Below are 17,438 nucleotides of genomic sequence, written 5' to 3' on the forward strand. Positions count from 1 at the left end.
AAAATACCAGACTGGGGAAAAATAAGCACTAAGTACAAATAGGTTTCTGAAAAAGCCTTTATTTCTACTTTGTAGAATCCAATCAAAAGAGAGACAGAGAAAATATTATACATTCATATTAAAGTAGCCATATTGTTAGAACATTTAAAGACATTTGGAAATTCTATTTAATTTTATTAATAATATTTAGGAATGAGATTTAATCAACTTGTACCAAAGGGGCTAGAATTTCCCACCAAGTTTTCCATATGTTGGTAAAAACAGCAAGTACATTTTCTTTATAGCTTTCCTTTCAAGAATTTCTTGCCAAAAATAACCTTATATCAAGGCACTATGCTGAGTTCTAGTGGGCAAGCAGAATTAACCAGGAAAAAATGTAATCGCAAAGAAATTGTAAAAGGTTATACTAGCACAAACACTAGATTACTACTACCCTTCTAAAATCAGTTCTCTCAGCTTAGCAATTCCTAAGGTGCAAATTTTTCAAATATCTGTGTGTATAAAGATGAGACAGAAAACACTTGTGATTAAAAGATTATGAATAAATTATTTAATTTCCTTTTATCATTCTTCAAGTTGATTTATAGTTTTAAAAATTGTTCAACAGAACAGGGTGGCAACATTTGTTAGATCCCAATTAAACATGATTCTGAGATATTTCTGATGACACAAGCTTACGTAAATAATCTGTGTTTGTTCAAATATCACAATGAGCCCTAGCTGGTTTGACTCAGTGGATAGAGCGTCTGCCTGCGGACTGAAGGATCTGGGGTTTGATTCCAGTATAGGGCACGTACCTTGGTTGCAGCCTCCTGGCCCAGGCCCTCGTCTGGGCGCATGCAGGAGGCAACCAATTGATATGTCTCTCTCACACTGATGTTTCTCTCTCTCTGTCTCTCCCCCTTCCACTCTCCCTAAAAATCAATGGAAAAATATCCTTGGTGAGGATTAAAAAAAAAAAATAGTATCACAATGAAAAGACTCAGTTTTTCACACATACAATACACAACCTAAAACAGTAATTTCAATCCATGCAGACTGTTTTGCTATTTTAATAACAGATCTATTAAATTAATAGAACTAACAATACTCAAACTGGTAGTAGTGTTTAATTTGTGGCTACTGGGGAATGTTACTAAACATACACCACAAAAGCTATGCCAAAACAAGTCCTAAAAGAGGTATTTTTGCCATTCTTTCTGTTGCAAGCTTTGCACTTAGCTTTGGTCAAAGCTGGTGTAAATAGCTACAGAAATTAGCAATATATTCTCAGAAAAAAAAAGCCCAAGGGAACCAAAAGAACACAGGTGGTACACACACCAGCAGTAATCCTCTGCTCCCAGAACACCTGAGAGCCTTCAGCATCCTCAGCTATAGCACCTGCTCCTCCAGCTCAGCACAGGTACCACCACAGCATGGGAGGGCTTATCCTTCACAAACATGCTGACCCTTGCTTGTTCTTCCAGATCTACGTTTCCAGGGTTCATACGAAGGACAGGGTAATGGAAAAAAATGTGTTGTAATTAACTGTTTCAGCCCTGCTCTCCCAAGTACCAATTCATCAGAATTGCTAACACTAGCAGGAAGTATCTTTTCTTCCCCTTTTCTCTCTGTTCCAACTAAGCACTGTGATAAGGAAATGTAAATGGGGAAGGAGGCATTTATCTGTTGAATTACGTATCTAGTACAAAGACTTGCAAATATCTGACAAATATCCTCTTCTTTAAACCTCACAGTAGCCCTGGCCAGGTAACTCAGTTGGTTAGAGCATCATCCAGATATGCCAAGATTGTGGGTTCAATCCCTAGTCAGAGCACATACAAGAATCAATCAATGAGTGTGGGTAAGGGTGGAACAGGTCAATCTCTCTCTCTCTCAAATCAATAAATAAAAATTTTAACAAATAAAATAAACATCACAGTAATCATGTGTTCATAGACTGTCTTCCCTTTTTACATATTAAGAAATACTCATTCCAGTAACTGGATCAATAAGACATCTGAACAAAAATGAATTCCAATCATCCAAAAGCTTTAAAATCCAGATAAATCAGCCAAAGCTTGTACTTTTGTTTTGCTTTGTTGTTGTTTTTTGGGGGGATCCTTTGGGCCCTATCACCTTTATATTTTTTATAAATATAAAGGTCCCATCAAAAAGTTACCTCTGGCCCTAACTGGTTTGGCTCAGTGGATACAGCATCGGCATGTGGGACTGAAGGGTCCCAGGTTCAATTCCAGTCAAGGGCATGTACAGTGGGGTGTGTGCAGGAGGCAGCTGATCGATGTTTCTCTCTCATCAATGTTTCTAACTCTCTATCCCTCTCCCTTCCTCTCTATGAAAAATCAATAAAATATGTAAAAAAAAAAAATTACCTCTGTTCATGGGGGTCCATTACACTATTCATTCTACTTTTGTAAGTTTCAATTTTCTATAACAAAAAAATATTAAGGAAAAACATTATCTTAAACATAAAGCCAACCAAAAAAATACCTCTTATCGCTAGTGACAAATGAAATTCAAATCTTTTAATTCACACAAATCTTAAGATTTCTGGATATTTAAAGCCAGAATGAAAAAGCCAGGCATGCCAAGCCAACAATGAAACAGAAAATCAAACCAACACCAAAGTCAAAACATTTCATATTCCTGCCACTCTCACATTCAGACACATTCAGATTCCAGACACAGACACACAACACACACACAGACACACAACACACACACACGCACATATACACACACACACTGCACACTGCACACTTCACAATGAAAGATTCCACCTGTCCCTTTCAGATAAAGCAACTTATGGGTGCCAGCCTGACACTAGTCAAGCTCAAGCTTTTATTGAAAAACCAGAGGCCCCATGCACGATTTCGGGATCGGGGCTGGGCCTGTTGGGAGGAGGAGATGGCAGGAGGTTGGCCAGCCAGACTGCCTAGATCAGGGCCCAATCAGGGCCCCTGATCAGGGCCGGGCCGGCTGGGGAAGGGGCCACAGGCAATTGGCCAGCAGGCCCGCCCCTGATTGGTGTTGGGGGGCCGAATGGGGGCAGGGCTGGCCATGGGGAGGGGCTGTGGGCGGTGGGCCGATCAGGGGCCAGAGGTCTGGGGGAAGGACCATGGGTGGTTGGCCAGCCAGCCCTGCCCCTGATTGGGGTGGGGGGGGGGCCAATCTAGGGTGGGGCCAGCTGGAGGGAGGGGCTGCGGGGCCGATCAGGATGGTGGGGGCCCATCAGGGGTTGCAGGAGGTTGGCTGGGCAGCCCTGCCCCCTACTGGGGTAGGGGGGGTAATCAGAGGGAGGGGCTGTGGGCCTATCGTGGTGGGGTGGGCTGATGGGGGCGTGGCTGGCGGCGGGGGAGGGGGAGGGGGCGTTTGGTGGACAGGCCCGGCTCTTGATCCAGGTGGGAGAGTCCAATCAGGGGCAGGCCGGCAGGGGGGAGGGGCCTCGAGGTTGGCCTCAGGCCCCACCCCCTATCCGGCGGGTCCGGTGGGTGTCATAGTGACTGTTAGGTCATTATGGCCGTTACGGTAGCTGCCTTTTTATATATATAGATAATCTTAGCAATAGAGGCAAGATTATTTCCATCTTCCATCCTATAATATGGAGCACTAAATATAGCTATTTATGAATAACAGACTTACTTTCTATACTATCCATATGCACTTCCAATTTCATAAAGTGTTTCTTCCTCATCTATCCTTGAAAGAAGTATACTATAAAACAATTTCTCATTTCCTAGTCAAAAACTACCACTCAAATTAAAGATAAGACAAGCATATTCAAGACATAAAGGTATAGCTATTATCATAAATTTGAAAATACCAAAGCCATTAACCTAAACACTTTTGTAAAAATCAGAAACCAGGTTCCTAGCAATGTATAAGATTTCTTATATCTGTCCCTTCCCAAATGAGGACTGATTGTTTTCCTACATTTACCCATTTTTTTAACCTAAATTTCAAGCTTAGATACAAGATAAATCATTAGTACATTTATTTGTGATTTTTTTCAATTTAAAGGATTATCATACCCATACTATATAAGATATAAAGTACTTAAAAGGGTTAAAGTCCATGCTGAATCCTAAATGGATAAAACTTAAAACTCCTTCTTGTCATCTGCCCACAAACCAGGCCCCCCTATAACCAAACATCTGATTGCACTGGGATTAATTGATCTGAAACTATTCTATGCATCATATTTTCAATTATAATTAACATTTTTACAAATCCATCAGGTTTTTATTTAATCCTTTTCGTTTCTCATCTAGAAGTCTTAATAGTACATCAACCTTTAACTTAGCCAAATGAGCAGGGGACTGGCTAGTTGTACCTTTTAGGACCTCAGATTTCCTGCCTCAACTTTACTTCACTGACTTAACAAAATATTTATTGAGCATCTACTGTGTGCCAAAACAGTGTTCTAGGCACTAGAGCTACAACAATGAACAAGAGAGACAAGACATGGCATGCCCTAACCAGTTTTGCTCAGTGGTTAGAGCAGGGGTGGGCAAACTTTTTGACTCGAGGGCCACAATGGGTTCTTAAACTGGACCGGAGGGCCAGAACAAAAACATGGATGGAGTGTTTGTGTGAACTAATATAAATTCAAAGTAAAGGAGCGGAGGGGAGAGCAAGAGAACTGGATAGAACAGCCGGATCCGGCCCGCGGGCCGTAGTTTGCCCACCACTGTGTTAGAGGGATCTCAGGTTCAATTCCTGGTGTACCTCGGTTACAGGTTTGATCACCATTCCCTCCCTCCTCCCTCCTCCCCCACCCCAGCCGACCCCCCATTGGGGTGCATGTGAATGCAACCAATCAATGTGTCTCTCTCATATCAATGTCTCTCTCATATCTCTCTCTCTCTCTCTCTCTCTCTCCTTTCCCACACCTCCCTCCCTTCCACTCTCTCTAAAAATCAATGGGGGAAAATATCCTCGGATAAGGATTAAAAGGAGAGAGAGAGACATGGCCCACGGATTTTACAATGAATGAGAGGTCTGAGGATGGGCCGCTAACTAGGAGTTAGCCAGTGAAAAAGAAAAGGACAGAGTCTACTCTAGTCTGTGCTGGAAACCAGATGAAGGCCCACAAGGCTGGAGGGAAGGGAGAGGAATAGCACAATGAAGCTGGAGAGGGAGGCGGAGACCAGATCACTAAAGAAAGGCCTTATAAGGTAAAATAAGGAGTTTGAATTTTATCTTTTTTTAAAATATATTTTTATTGATTTCAGAGAGGAAGGGAGAGGGAGAAAGAGATAGAAAGATCGATGATGAGAAAGGATCATTGATCAGTTGCCTCCTGCACGCCCCCATGGGGGATCGAGCCGGCAACCTGGGCATGTGCCCTTGATGGGAATTGAACCCGAGACCCTCCAGTCTGCAGGCCGACACTCTACCCACTGATCCAACCCAGCCAGGGCTGAATTTTATCTTAAGAGCAATGAGAGGAGAAACCAAGATGGCGGCATAGGTAAACACCTAAACTGCTGCCTCGCACAACAATTTCAAAACTACAACTAAAAGACAGAACGGACACCATCCAGAACCACAGGAAAGCTGGCTGAGTGAAAATTCTACAACTAGAAGGAAAGAGAAAAACTCACAGAGAATTGTAGGTACGGCAAAGGGGCTTTATGCGCGCAGAGAGGAAGGGCGGCTGAGAGCCTGGCTGACTTTCTCTGGCGGAAGGGGGAAAGAAGCCCCCGACCGCACTGAACCCCAGTTCTGACTGCACTGAACCTCAGTTCCAGGCGAGCCCCTGGGGACCCACGCTCTTACGGGGGGAGTCTGGACTCTCGGGCGGAGACTCGGGAGCCGGGGAAGGCGGAGGAGACTCGAGCTGGGAAAGGCAGAAGTCTGAAGGCACACGCGGGCCAGTGCGCACAAAGGCTGCGGAGGTTGCCACAGGCTTTCCCTAGTGGAAGGGAGTCAGAGGATCCTGACTGCACTGAGCCCCAGTTCTGACTGCAGTGAACCCCAGTTCCAGGCGAGCCCCTGGGGACCCACGCTCTTGTGGGGGGAGTCTGGACTCTCGGGCGGAGACTCGGGAGCCGGGGAAGGCGGAGGACTGAAAGTGCGCACGCGCGCGTGCCAGTGCGCACAAAGGCTGCGGAGGTTGCCACAGGCTTTCCCTAGTGAAAGGGAGTCAGAGGCTCCTGACGGCACTGAGCCCCAGTTCTGACTGCAGTGAACCCCAGTTCCAGGCGAGCCCCTGGGGACCCACGCTCTTGTGGGGGGAGTCTGGACTCTCAGGCGGAGACTCGAGCTGGGGAAGGCGGAGGACTGAAAGCACACATGCGCGCAAGAGCAAGGCTGACAGGAAGCCAAGACTGAGACTCCACCCCATCCAAGCTGAGCACAGAGGCTATTGCAATTTGGCAAGTCTAATCCTATAAGGCTGTCTCCATCACCGAAATTCTCCCAGCATAGACACAGCTGATCCTTACAGCCAACTGGCCCGGAGGTCAATTCTTCCCAGTGATACCAACAACAATAAAGACTTAATTACAACAAGGCTGTACACACAGTCCACAAAGGGGTGCACCAAGAGTGTCCACCTCAGGTTAACTGGGGAAGCAGACCCACTGGGCCATATTGGAAACCTAGCACAAATATCTACCTTTCCAACTCAGGGAAGCAGTGAAAATGCGGGGTCAAAGAATCAGATCACAAACGAAAGAAATGGAGGAAAACAAACGACTGGATATAGAATTCAAAACCACGGTTATAAGACTTTTTAAGAATATCCTAGAAAAGGCCGATAAATATAACGAGACCCTCGAAGATATGAAAAAGGACCAACTAGAAATTAAACATACACTGACTGAAATAAAAAATATTATACAGAGACCCAGAAACAGAATAGAGGAACCCAAGAATCAAGTCAAAGAATTGAAATACAAAGAAGCAAAAAACACTCAACCGAAAAAGCAAAAAGCAAAAAAAAAAAATCCAAAAAGTTGAAGATAATGTAAGAAGACTCTGGGACAACTTCAAGCGTACCAACATCAGAATTATGGGGGTGCCAGAAGAAGAGAGAGAGCAAGATACTGAAAACCTATTTGAAGAAATAATGACTGAAAACTTCCCCCACCTGGTGAAAGAAATAGACTTACAAGTCCAGGAAGCCCACAGAACCCCAAACAAAAGGAATCCAAAGAGGACCACACCAAGACACATCATAATTAAAATGCCAAGAGCAAAAGACAAAGAGAGAATATTAAAAGCAAGAGAAAAACAGTTAATTACCTACAAGGGAGCACCCATACGGCTGTCAGCTGACTTCTCAACAGAAACTATGCAGGCCAGACGGGAGTGGCAAGAAATTTTCAATGTGATGAATAGCAAGAACCTACAACCAAGATTACTCTACCCAGCAAAGCTATCATTCAGAATTGAAGGGCAGATAAAGAGCTTCACAGATAAGAAAAAGCTGAAGGAGTTCATCACCACCAAACCAGTATTATATGAAATGCTGAAAGGTATTCTTAAAGAAGAGGAAGAAGAAAAAAGTAAAGAGAAAAATTATGAACAACAAATACATATCTATCAACAAGCGAACCTAAAAATCAATTGAATTAAAAACCTGAGGAACAGAATAATCTGGTGAATATAATAGAATCAGGGGCATAGAAAGGGAGTGGACTGATAATTCTCAGGGGGAAAGGGGTATGGGGGGTTCATGAAGAGAATGGACAAAAATCATACACCTATGGATGAGGACAGTGGCGGGGAGGTAAGGGCAGAAGGTGGGGTGGGAAATGGGTGGAGGGGAGCTATGGGGGGAAAAGGAGAAATAATTGTAATAATCTGAATAAAGATTTATTTAAAAAAAAAAAAAGAGCAATGAGAGCCACTGAAGAGTAGGAGACAAGGTTCATCTTGTCAGACAAATACTTCCTGAGCACCTACTAAGTGCCAGTCTTCTAAGTCTGACACTCTTCAAGATGTAAGGGAAGAGACCTCAGCATGTAAATAAATGCATCCCTCCTCCATTGGTCCCAAGAGCATCTGTTATTAAGAAACTCAGGTCATTGTTCATCACCATCAATATGACTCTGTTCAGGAGATAAACAACAGAAACATTCCCTATAAATATGAACACCACCACTACCACTAATCCCTGCCAAGAACAGGCACAACCAATGGGCCCAATGGGGTAAGACATTAAACTAAATGTCCTTTCAAAAATTTCTTTAAAATTTTTTTTGCTGTCTTAAATGCTATTATTCCTGGTAATTAAGGGATGTTAACACCAACTGAACACCAGTTGAACTGACTCCCAATTGAACATATCCATCCAGGAGCATAAAATCACTCAAAACTCTAAGAAAATAGCCAAATCAGGCAAATGCAAAGCCAAGTTGTAACTGTTTTTCTTTTATCACAGGCCCCCAAATATAAAATTTTTCTAAGTACCTACCTGTCTTTAATCACTACATCACTCACATTTAGATAAATACTTTTGAAGTTCCACTGATACCAGGAAAAAAAGTCAAATTGCCAAATTTTATCACGCGAGTTGCAGGAGTCCAGCAGGTTTTACATGTTATATTTTTCTATTTCCTCATTCTTTAGCATTCTCTTCATTTTCTGATAATGTTTTGAAGGAATCGGGCAGGGGGGGAGAGGGTGAGGAGAAAATCCTCTCCTCACTTCACACACCTCCTAGTCATCGAGGGGCCATCTTGGCAGCCCATTTCTCATCACTACCTATCATCTTGTGCCTGTGCTATGGACTGAGGAGGCATGGGGAAACAGAAGGCTCTGGTGAATAAAGAATTATCAGCTGGTGTTCAAAGAACCAGAAGGAAAAAATATACTTAATACCAAAGAACCAGAATAGACATTTCTCCAAACAAGACATACCAAATGGCCAATAAACACATGGAAAGATGCTCAAGAGTATTGGTCATTAAGGAAATGCAAAGCAAAATCACAATGAGCTATAACTTTACACATACTAGGATGCCTATACTCAAAAAAAGAAAATAACAGTGTCGGCCAGAATGTAGACAAACTGGAACTCTCATACATTGCTGTTGGGAATGTAAATTGGTGCCACCACTGTGCAGAAGCCTAGCAGGTCTGCAAAAAATTAAATAGAATTACTATGTGACCCAGCAATTCCACTCCAAGGTATATACCCAAAAGAAGTGAAAACAGGGACTCAAACACATACTTGTACACCAAAATTCATAGCAGCATTATTCACAATAGACAAAAGGTAAAAACAATTCAAGTGTTCATCAACAGATGAGTACATACAATGGGATATTATTCAGCCATAAAGAATGCAGTTCTGACATATGCTAATGCTACCACATAAATGAACCTTGAAATCATCATGCTAAGTGGAATAAGCCAGACACAAAAGGACAAATAGTATAGATTCACTTATATGAACTATCCAGAAAAGACAAATTCATAGAGAAAGAAACTAGATTGGCTGGGGGTGGGGGAGAGATATTGCTTAATGGTACCAGAGTTTCTGTTTAGGGTGATGAAAATAGTGGTGATGGTTGTATTACATTGTGAATGTAATTAATGCCACTGAATCGCACACTTAAATTATCAAAATACATGGCAAACTTTATGTTATATAGATTTTGTCTCTCTCTCTTTCTCTCTCTCTCTCACACACACACAGCAAGGAAAATAAAAGTGCAAAGTAGTTTGGGGCAAAATGAATTCCAAGTCACTTCAAAATCAGAATTAATACAGGAAGCATTCCTTCCCCCATTGTAAATGCAATCTAACAATGAAGAGGCTAACTTGCCCAGGCAAACAGTCTATTCACTCACATCACTGAATAATTTAAGTGCATATAATATAGTAGACACTATCCTAGGCACAAAGAAATTACAATCCAGAAAACTTCCCTATCATTACTCTATAAATTATGAGGATATGGATAAAATTAGCTTTTATTAAATAATTAAAAGAGTAAAAAAATTTTGAAGAATAAATGCTTTTATTTAAAATACAGATTCAAAATAAGTACATCAAGAATCCTAAAGCCAGTCTACTATCATCTTTGCTCCATCTGGTTTAACTTCCTTAAATCGGCAATTTTGTCATTTTTTTGTACTGGAATAAAAGATGATACACAAACATGATCACAACACATTTAGAAAAACACTATTTTCTGACCTTCATCAGCCAACAGTCTACTGATCAGAAAATATAAACATCACAATCATGAATACAATTTAGTCTTGGCACCTAAAAGCAGAACTTCTCAAAATGGGTCAATTAGCAGTTCTCTGAGAAAAAAATAGTCCCGTTTTTCCATCTTTCAAAGTTTAAGGGTGTTCAACATGAGAATTAGGCAAAAGATTACATGTCTATTAATCATACTTTGAGGACCACCTGGAGAGTAAAGAAAAGTTCCCTTCTTACTGGTATTTAAATGTTTTACAGCTCTTTAATAATAATAAACAGTTGTGCTCACTAGTAGACCCTAGGTTAAGTTTTGAAACAGAACACTGAGCTTTCCAACAATGTATACTTTCCTGTACCTGATGCTACACAACGTTTTTCATCTTCGTAATGAGGCCACTAATTGCCTCAGAGCACTGTTTATAATTGATGACAGTAACTAAGGTACCTCAGAAACAATGACCAGGTTTCCTTCTGATAGCTGCAAAGTACCTGCATATTTCTGTAACCTGGGAAGGAGGAGGAACAATACCTAGAGTCTAATAATTGCTTACTCAAACTAACAAAAGAAGGGAGGCAAAGGGGGAATTCGAGAAGAGACAGCACTTTAAATTATTCAGTGTGATTCCCATGCTTGGGAAAACACTGAATTCATGGGATCCGCAGGAGGTATGAATGTTCTCCAGTATAAAGCCACAATATAAGAAGAGTTACTAGGTCAAAATGTAAAATTCATTTTCATGTAACACCCAGTTACCTACTAGAAGAGGACTGAGGATGGGGCAGGAGCTGAGTCGAGGGCTCTATTTCATTCTTAAAAGAAAAAGAGTGATGCTAGAAGAAAGGACTGACTTAGCAAACTGAAACTTAGAAGGATTACCCAGAAGATAAAAGGGGAGGGGGGATCTTAACATCCAAAACATATTTCCATAAAATTCTTTTAATTTTTTCCTTTGACCAAGACAACACAATTTTCTTTTCCCCTTCCTTTCTTTGTCACAACAATTTCAAAGATAGACTTCAGTATAGAAATTCATATGTCCTAAAACAATAGCATTGCAGTATGAACTTTGCCATTCACCCCAAAAAGTGAAACTGTGAAATCTGATGATTACAAGCACTGCACTATTCCAGCAGTACCACAGAATCTACAGCTCAGTATTTTATTAGAGGTGGGAGACTAAGTGAATGAGAAATCTGAATTTATTTTTTAATGGGGTGTCTTTTAATAGTGACAGAAGTCACTATTCCTTTTTATACTTCAAGGTTCAACTCACACTTGCTCAGAATCATGTTAATATCAGATCTAGAAGGGGCCCTAGAATCTGTCCAATTACCTAAGTTCAGAGATGAGAAAATAAGTAAAGGTTTGTATCTTTACTGGTAAAGTCAGACTGGAGCCCAACCCTCCTAACTCTCAGTGTAGTACTAGTATTACATCTAGTAGGTCATCTCCTATGTTATAAATAATAATTAAAAATATGGAGCTTTGTGTCAAGTTCTATGTTAAGCCATTTTACATGCATATTACATTTAATTCTTACAACACTCAGAACAAGAGTAATACTCTATTTGGAAGATAAAATTGAAAATGATTTGCCCACTCAGGGCTGATTCAAACCTAGGTCTGGCTGATTTCTAAATTAAAGTTCAGTCTTATTCTATCATGGCCTACACAGGGTCCTGACCCCTCCTACCATTCTAACCTCATATCCTACCACTCACAAAATCCAGTCACAGTCACTCAAGCTCATCCCTCAGGGCCTCAGGGCCCTTTACATGTGCTGAGTGACCCCCAAACCCACCCCAACCACCACCCCCAGACCTGTGAGTGACTGGTTCTACCCTTTCAAGTCAAATATCACCTCTTCAACCAGGTTTTCCCTAACCACTCAATCTAAAACAGTCCCTCAGTCACTCCCACCACTATCTGAAATTATCTTGTATACTGGCTGTCTCCCATTAGAATAAAAGTACCACAAGGACAAAAACTTCCAGAAATGTTCCACCATATTCATTTCTAGACTGCCCAATACACAAAAGAGTACCTGATAAAAGGAGACACTAAAAAAAAATTGTTGAATAAAGGAATGAATACCTGTGTCATTAGGGTCAGTATCATTCAATAAGCAGTTTATTACATACTATCTTCTATTTTTTTGCAGTTGTTTCTTGTGAGTAATCTTGTCTAGTAATCTTATAATTTTCTGCTTGGGCAAGTTAATGACTTGACATGGGTTTATATGATCATCTATTTTTAAAAAGCAGTCAGAAGTCTAGAATTCAAATAACTCCCATGTTGGCAATGTGATAGGTAGACTTTCAAATACTGTATTAAATACTGTATTATTGACCCACAGATCTTAAATTCCTTTAATATTCTCACAACCTTCTACCAAAAAGGCACAACACCAGTGTGTAAAGAAACGCATTCTTTTATTTGGCTAGTAATAGAAACTAAAGAATAACTGCCCTTTCACTAACAGTACACACAAGCCTCCCTCTTCTCATGATAGCGCCATTAATTTCTTTTAAGCCAACACCCCATCTGTTTGCTTCAGATTATCTTTTATCATAACCAACGTTAACCTCCAATTTTCTCTATTTCTTTGACAGGCCTCAGCAGCATCATATTCCTCACTTACTGCTTGCTAAAGTTTTGCTTGCTTTTTATGGTTCCATGTGTTCAACATATCTTCCATGATCTGAGAAACTGTAAAATTGGGGCAAGTAGGTCAGTAGCATTTTGGCTTCTATGGCTTTGGAATTCCTACTCCCTTGAGAGCTCTAAAGAGTCATGGCTGCCAAAACCGGTTTGGCTCAGTGGATAGAGCGTCAGCCTGCGGACTGAAAGGTCCCAGGTTCGATTCCGGTCAAGGGCATGTACCTTGGTTGCGGGCACGTCCCCAGTAGGGGGTGTGCAGGAGGCAGCTGATCGATGTTTCTCTCTCATCAATGTTTCTAACTCTCTATCCCTCCCCCTTCCTCTCTGTAAAAAATCAATAAAATATATATTAAAAAAAAAAAAGAGTCATGGCAACACAAAGAGACCTTCCTTCCTGGTGATTTATTTTACACTGCTCCCTCTGGCCTGTCAAGCACAGGATAGGAAACTGGATTGGAGCAGAACTGTCTACTGGCTTGAATATTGATGGCCTGGAAAAGTAACTGATACTGTCTGAACGGCTGCCTCCAAAGATTGTCCAAGTCTAGCAGATTTTCACTGTTAAAGACATTTCAACTCCAAATCCATGACCTTGTTTCCAACATAGCAAAAGAGAACATAAAACATGACCAAAGTCCTGGTCAAAAGGGTACTGTTCAGATTTATAACTTCAGCCTTCTAAGAAGAATGACATGATGCAATACTCAAAGAAAATATGTGAGTGTGCATATGCAGGCACATATGGAGAGAAGGGGTGTCCTTAACAGGGTGAGGCTTCTTAATTTTCTAAAATAAAATTTCACCACATTTATTTCATTCCAGAAAAGCTCAGGAACTAAGTGCATTGAGGCATTTAGAGCGCATTTCCATGTGAGAAACAATGACAAAAGGCTATTTTCATACAATATTAAACTGAGGGGAATCTGAAATTTTCTGTGGTTATTAGAAAAAGTTGCATTTGATTATATAAAACATGTATCTTATCTAAAATCTTAGGTCAAATATTTGTACAGAGTGTGAATGAATTCTCAACTTTCTATATTTAAACAACTTTCTATACTATTTCTCACACTGGACAAACATAAAAACAACTCATTAAAACTTTGACTAAGATGTAGTTCTAGTTTTTCAAGCAGCTTTGTTTTTTGTGCCAAGTATAAGATCAGAGAACCAAGTGACTTGCTCAAGGTCATCTGGTCAAGTCAGGTGGGATTAGAATTACTGGTTCCTGCTTTCCAAAAGCCAGCCATAAATCAAACTTTTCTTGGAACTAAGCAGGCCAAAAGGGAAAAACTATTCTCCATTTCCTTTCTTCAATAATCAAAGGACAAAAGAAAAATTAGTCTAAATGGTAGAGCTGCAATTAATAAAATTTCATCAATGCATAAAGTATTACCTCTTACCATGCACAGGCAAGTCTCTCAAAATTGGCAACATTTAACAATTTGCAAAGGTCAGTAACCTCTATATAACCTTCCCACATGATGGCATCATAGACTAATTAAAGTTTTTTTAAATCAGCACTTCATATATGCATCTATAAATAGTTCACGTATCTTCTAAAAGACCCGGTCAGACTGGAATATGGAAGTACTCTGAGCTCTTAGGTCTTTTCGAAGGTAAAGGATCATAAATAAGTTCAAAGTTTTCTTCAGAACCCTGAAAGGAACAGGGAGATTTCAACAGTGCAGGTAAAATTAGTGATTAAATAAACAAGAATCACTCATGCTGTGGGGCTGAGAGGACTAGAAAAAGGAGGCATTTTTATCACCCTATCACCTTCCTCTTCCTTTTTCAAATCCACCATTTCCATCACACTTTCTGTCCCATCCTTTTCATTTCTAAGCTGATAAAAAAAAAAAAAAAAAAACACATTACTTTTGAATTAACAACAAAAACATAATGTCCAATGAAGCCATGTTTTAAAAAATACTATTTGGATTGGGATGGGGATATTAAAGTAGCTAAGAGTACTTTGTATTTGTTACAAATACACTATAGTCATATTTAGTAATTTTCCTCACATCCAATCTCCTCAGTCAAATAGTACCATCACCCCATTTCAGATGACCTCAGGTCCAGGAAAATTTCCCTTTGCTCTGAAACTATGAGTCACTGATATTAAAAGCTGACATTAGATCTCAAAAGTACTAAGTTAATGGCTAGGTTGAAATCGTGGCTGGGTTATATTATATGAACAACTTTAAAACTTTTATAACCAACAATGATTTTTCTCATCTCAAATTCAAGTCTACCTATTTCTGAATACAGTTATAAAACACTCTTGGAGTGCTGGTTTCTCTTTAGCCCTTGAGCAAAATGTGGCCACAGGGTATATAAAGCAAATCAAAAGCGAGGACTGGAAAAAAATTAAACCTGGAAGGAAATACAAGTCTGACACTTTCCATTCTGCCAGAAAACAATTGTCATTACTTGGAAGTATATTAGGTTGAGCCATACCAAACTGCCATTATATACAACTGTATTTTCCCTGCAAAACAGAAATTTCATATGGTTTGACCTAATGTTATTTTCTAAGCTCATTTTAATAATTATCTCAAATAAGGTCTTCATATCCCAAAGCACATAAAACCTTCTAGTTTTCTAGACTGCCTTAACCTTTTGAAAAGTTTTGCCGCGCCACTGTCCAAACCTGGTCATTTGAAAAATTAAGCTCATTAACAAGAAAGCGAAGTAAAAACCACCAAACTGGCTGAACGTAACCATGCTTTCATGAAACCTAAAACCACGCCACATCCTCTTCCACTAACAGAATTTAAATCCTAAGCAGACCTGCCTTTTAGAAGACTTACATTTAAGGAGATACACGGAAAAATTTAAGTGCTTGGCAGCCTATTAGTAATAAAGGAATCTAAGCATGGTAAAAGCCCATCACTTTTCACTGGGGTTCCACTGACCCAAAAATCTACCACTAAAGAATTTTAATTAAGTTGATAAGTTCCATTTCTGTTGGAGAATTTGGCTTCTAATTCTTCTAATCAAAAGGGGGACTGCTATCCCAGTGGGATACATTTTTCCATTTAGATATGGCTGATTTATGCACCCACAGCAGAAATAACCTGTCACTTTCACAAAAGGGGTTATGGCTTCAAGACTGCCTCTAGGTCCAAATCCATCATTTCACACCCATTTTTATCAGAGTCTAATATCCAATATGCTAATGAACTATTCTCAATTCTATTAATTACTCAACCTGTTCCTGTTCTGCCAAAACTCCTATCTACTGGATGCTTTTCCTAAGACACCTCATAAACTGCTAGGGCAATCTGATGTTGCCTGTTCTATCTTCCTAGACCTAGTTATAGTACAAACCATCAAGTGAAATATGCTTTTAAAAAAAATCAGGAGAGAATCTCCTGCTCCATCTAGATTCTTCTCTATTTAGCTAGTTCAGTGTGTTGATAAGTCAACAGGCACTAGTCACTACTACAATCCTACAGTGCATTTCTCTATAATTAATTAAACCATCAACCTTTTCCTAACATCCAAATAATCCACTTTTTCTAGCAGAATTTACTCTCCTTGCCCCACCCTCAACATCTCCTGATCATTTTCACCCTAAACTGAAGTTTTTCTCTAGCGCCCCAAGGTGATGCCAAGTCAGGCAAACACATTCCTGAAACCTTTCATCTACTCCCTTCTTTCTAAAGTTGTTTTTTTTTTTTTTAATGAAAACTATGCATCAGGTACAGTGATAAGTGTTTTAAAAGGAAACTTATCTACTTCCATCCTTAAAACACTATTCGTTTAGGATCAGCATCCCATTTTACAGAGGAGAAAAACTGAGGTTTAATAACTAACCCAAGGTCATACAGGCCAGGGACTCAAATCCAAGTCTGACCTCAATGTCCTCTGACCTTAACCCTCTTGCTATAGTTCTTTCTAATCTCTGGTCATGTCCTGGATGTCTGCTCTGTGGTCTTATAAAGTCTTGGGCAGGGTTCAGCTTTTTCAGTGGCTGTCTTTCCTTTAAAGGACATGCCTTTGAGAAGAATGAGTAACCATCCCATCTTTTCTCCATTCTCCTCCTTCCCACCTGACACCACTTCCCCAAGGCCCTTATCATATCTCATTCTCTAAGGCCAATTTAAATGTCTCCTCTGACCCCAGAGCAGGCACCATAGAATCCTGAAGGGCCACCTTCTGCCATCAAGGCTAGGAGTGGGCAGAAGTGAAAGAAAAAGGAAAAGCGTCCACAGCATCTTAAGTCTTCACTCAGGAGGAAACTGTGGCAGAGGACCGAAGAAGGGTATGAGGTTTTGAGACCCGGTGGTGGGTAGTGAGGGGTGTTAAGGCGGAAGAGGGCGGGGGAGGTAGTGACAAGTGTGCCCTTGTGGGGGGGGGGGGGGACGGGACGGGGCGGGGGGGGGCAAAAATAGGGAGCCGGCCAGGACGCTCACGCGGTTAGTGGATTGAATGGGGAGTGGACGTCCATACAGGAAGGGGGGTGCCACCGGGCGAGAAAAGCGATCCGGTCACTTAGAAGAGAATGTGTGTGTTGAGAGGAGGACTGGAGGTGGATGTAAAGGGGAAAGTGGAGGGAAGAAAGGGTAGGGTGATGAGCAGAAAACGGTTTAGTCACGGGGAG

The 17,438-nt window shown here is 40.7% G+C and overlaps 1 protein-coding gene across 1 annotated transcript in view; it reads right to left on the minus strand.

The window, feature by feature from the left end:
• B4GALT5 (beta-1,4-galactosyltransferase 5) overlaps nt 1–17,438 on the minus strand; it is an 89,310-nt gene that overhangs the window by 71,046 nt on the left and 826 nt on the right. The gene's annotated exons all lie outside the window — the stretch shown is intronic.

Source organism: Plecotus auritus, assembly GCF_963455305.1.
Source record: "Plecotus auritus genome assembly, chromosome: 8".
Taxonomy (NCBI): Eukaryota; Metazoa; Chordata; class Mammalia; order Chiroptera; family Vespertilionidae; genus Plecotus; species Plecotus auritus.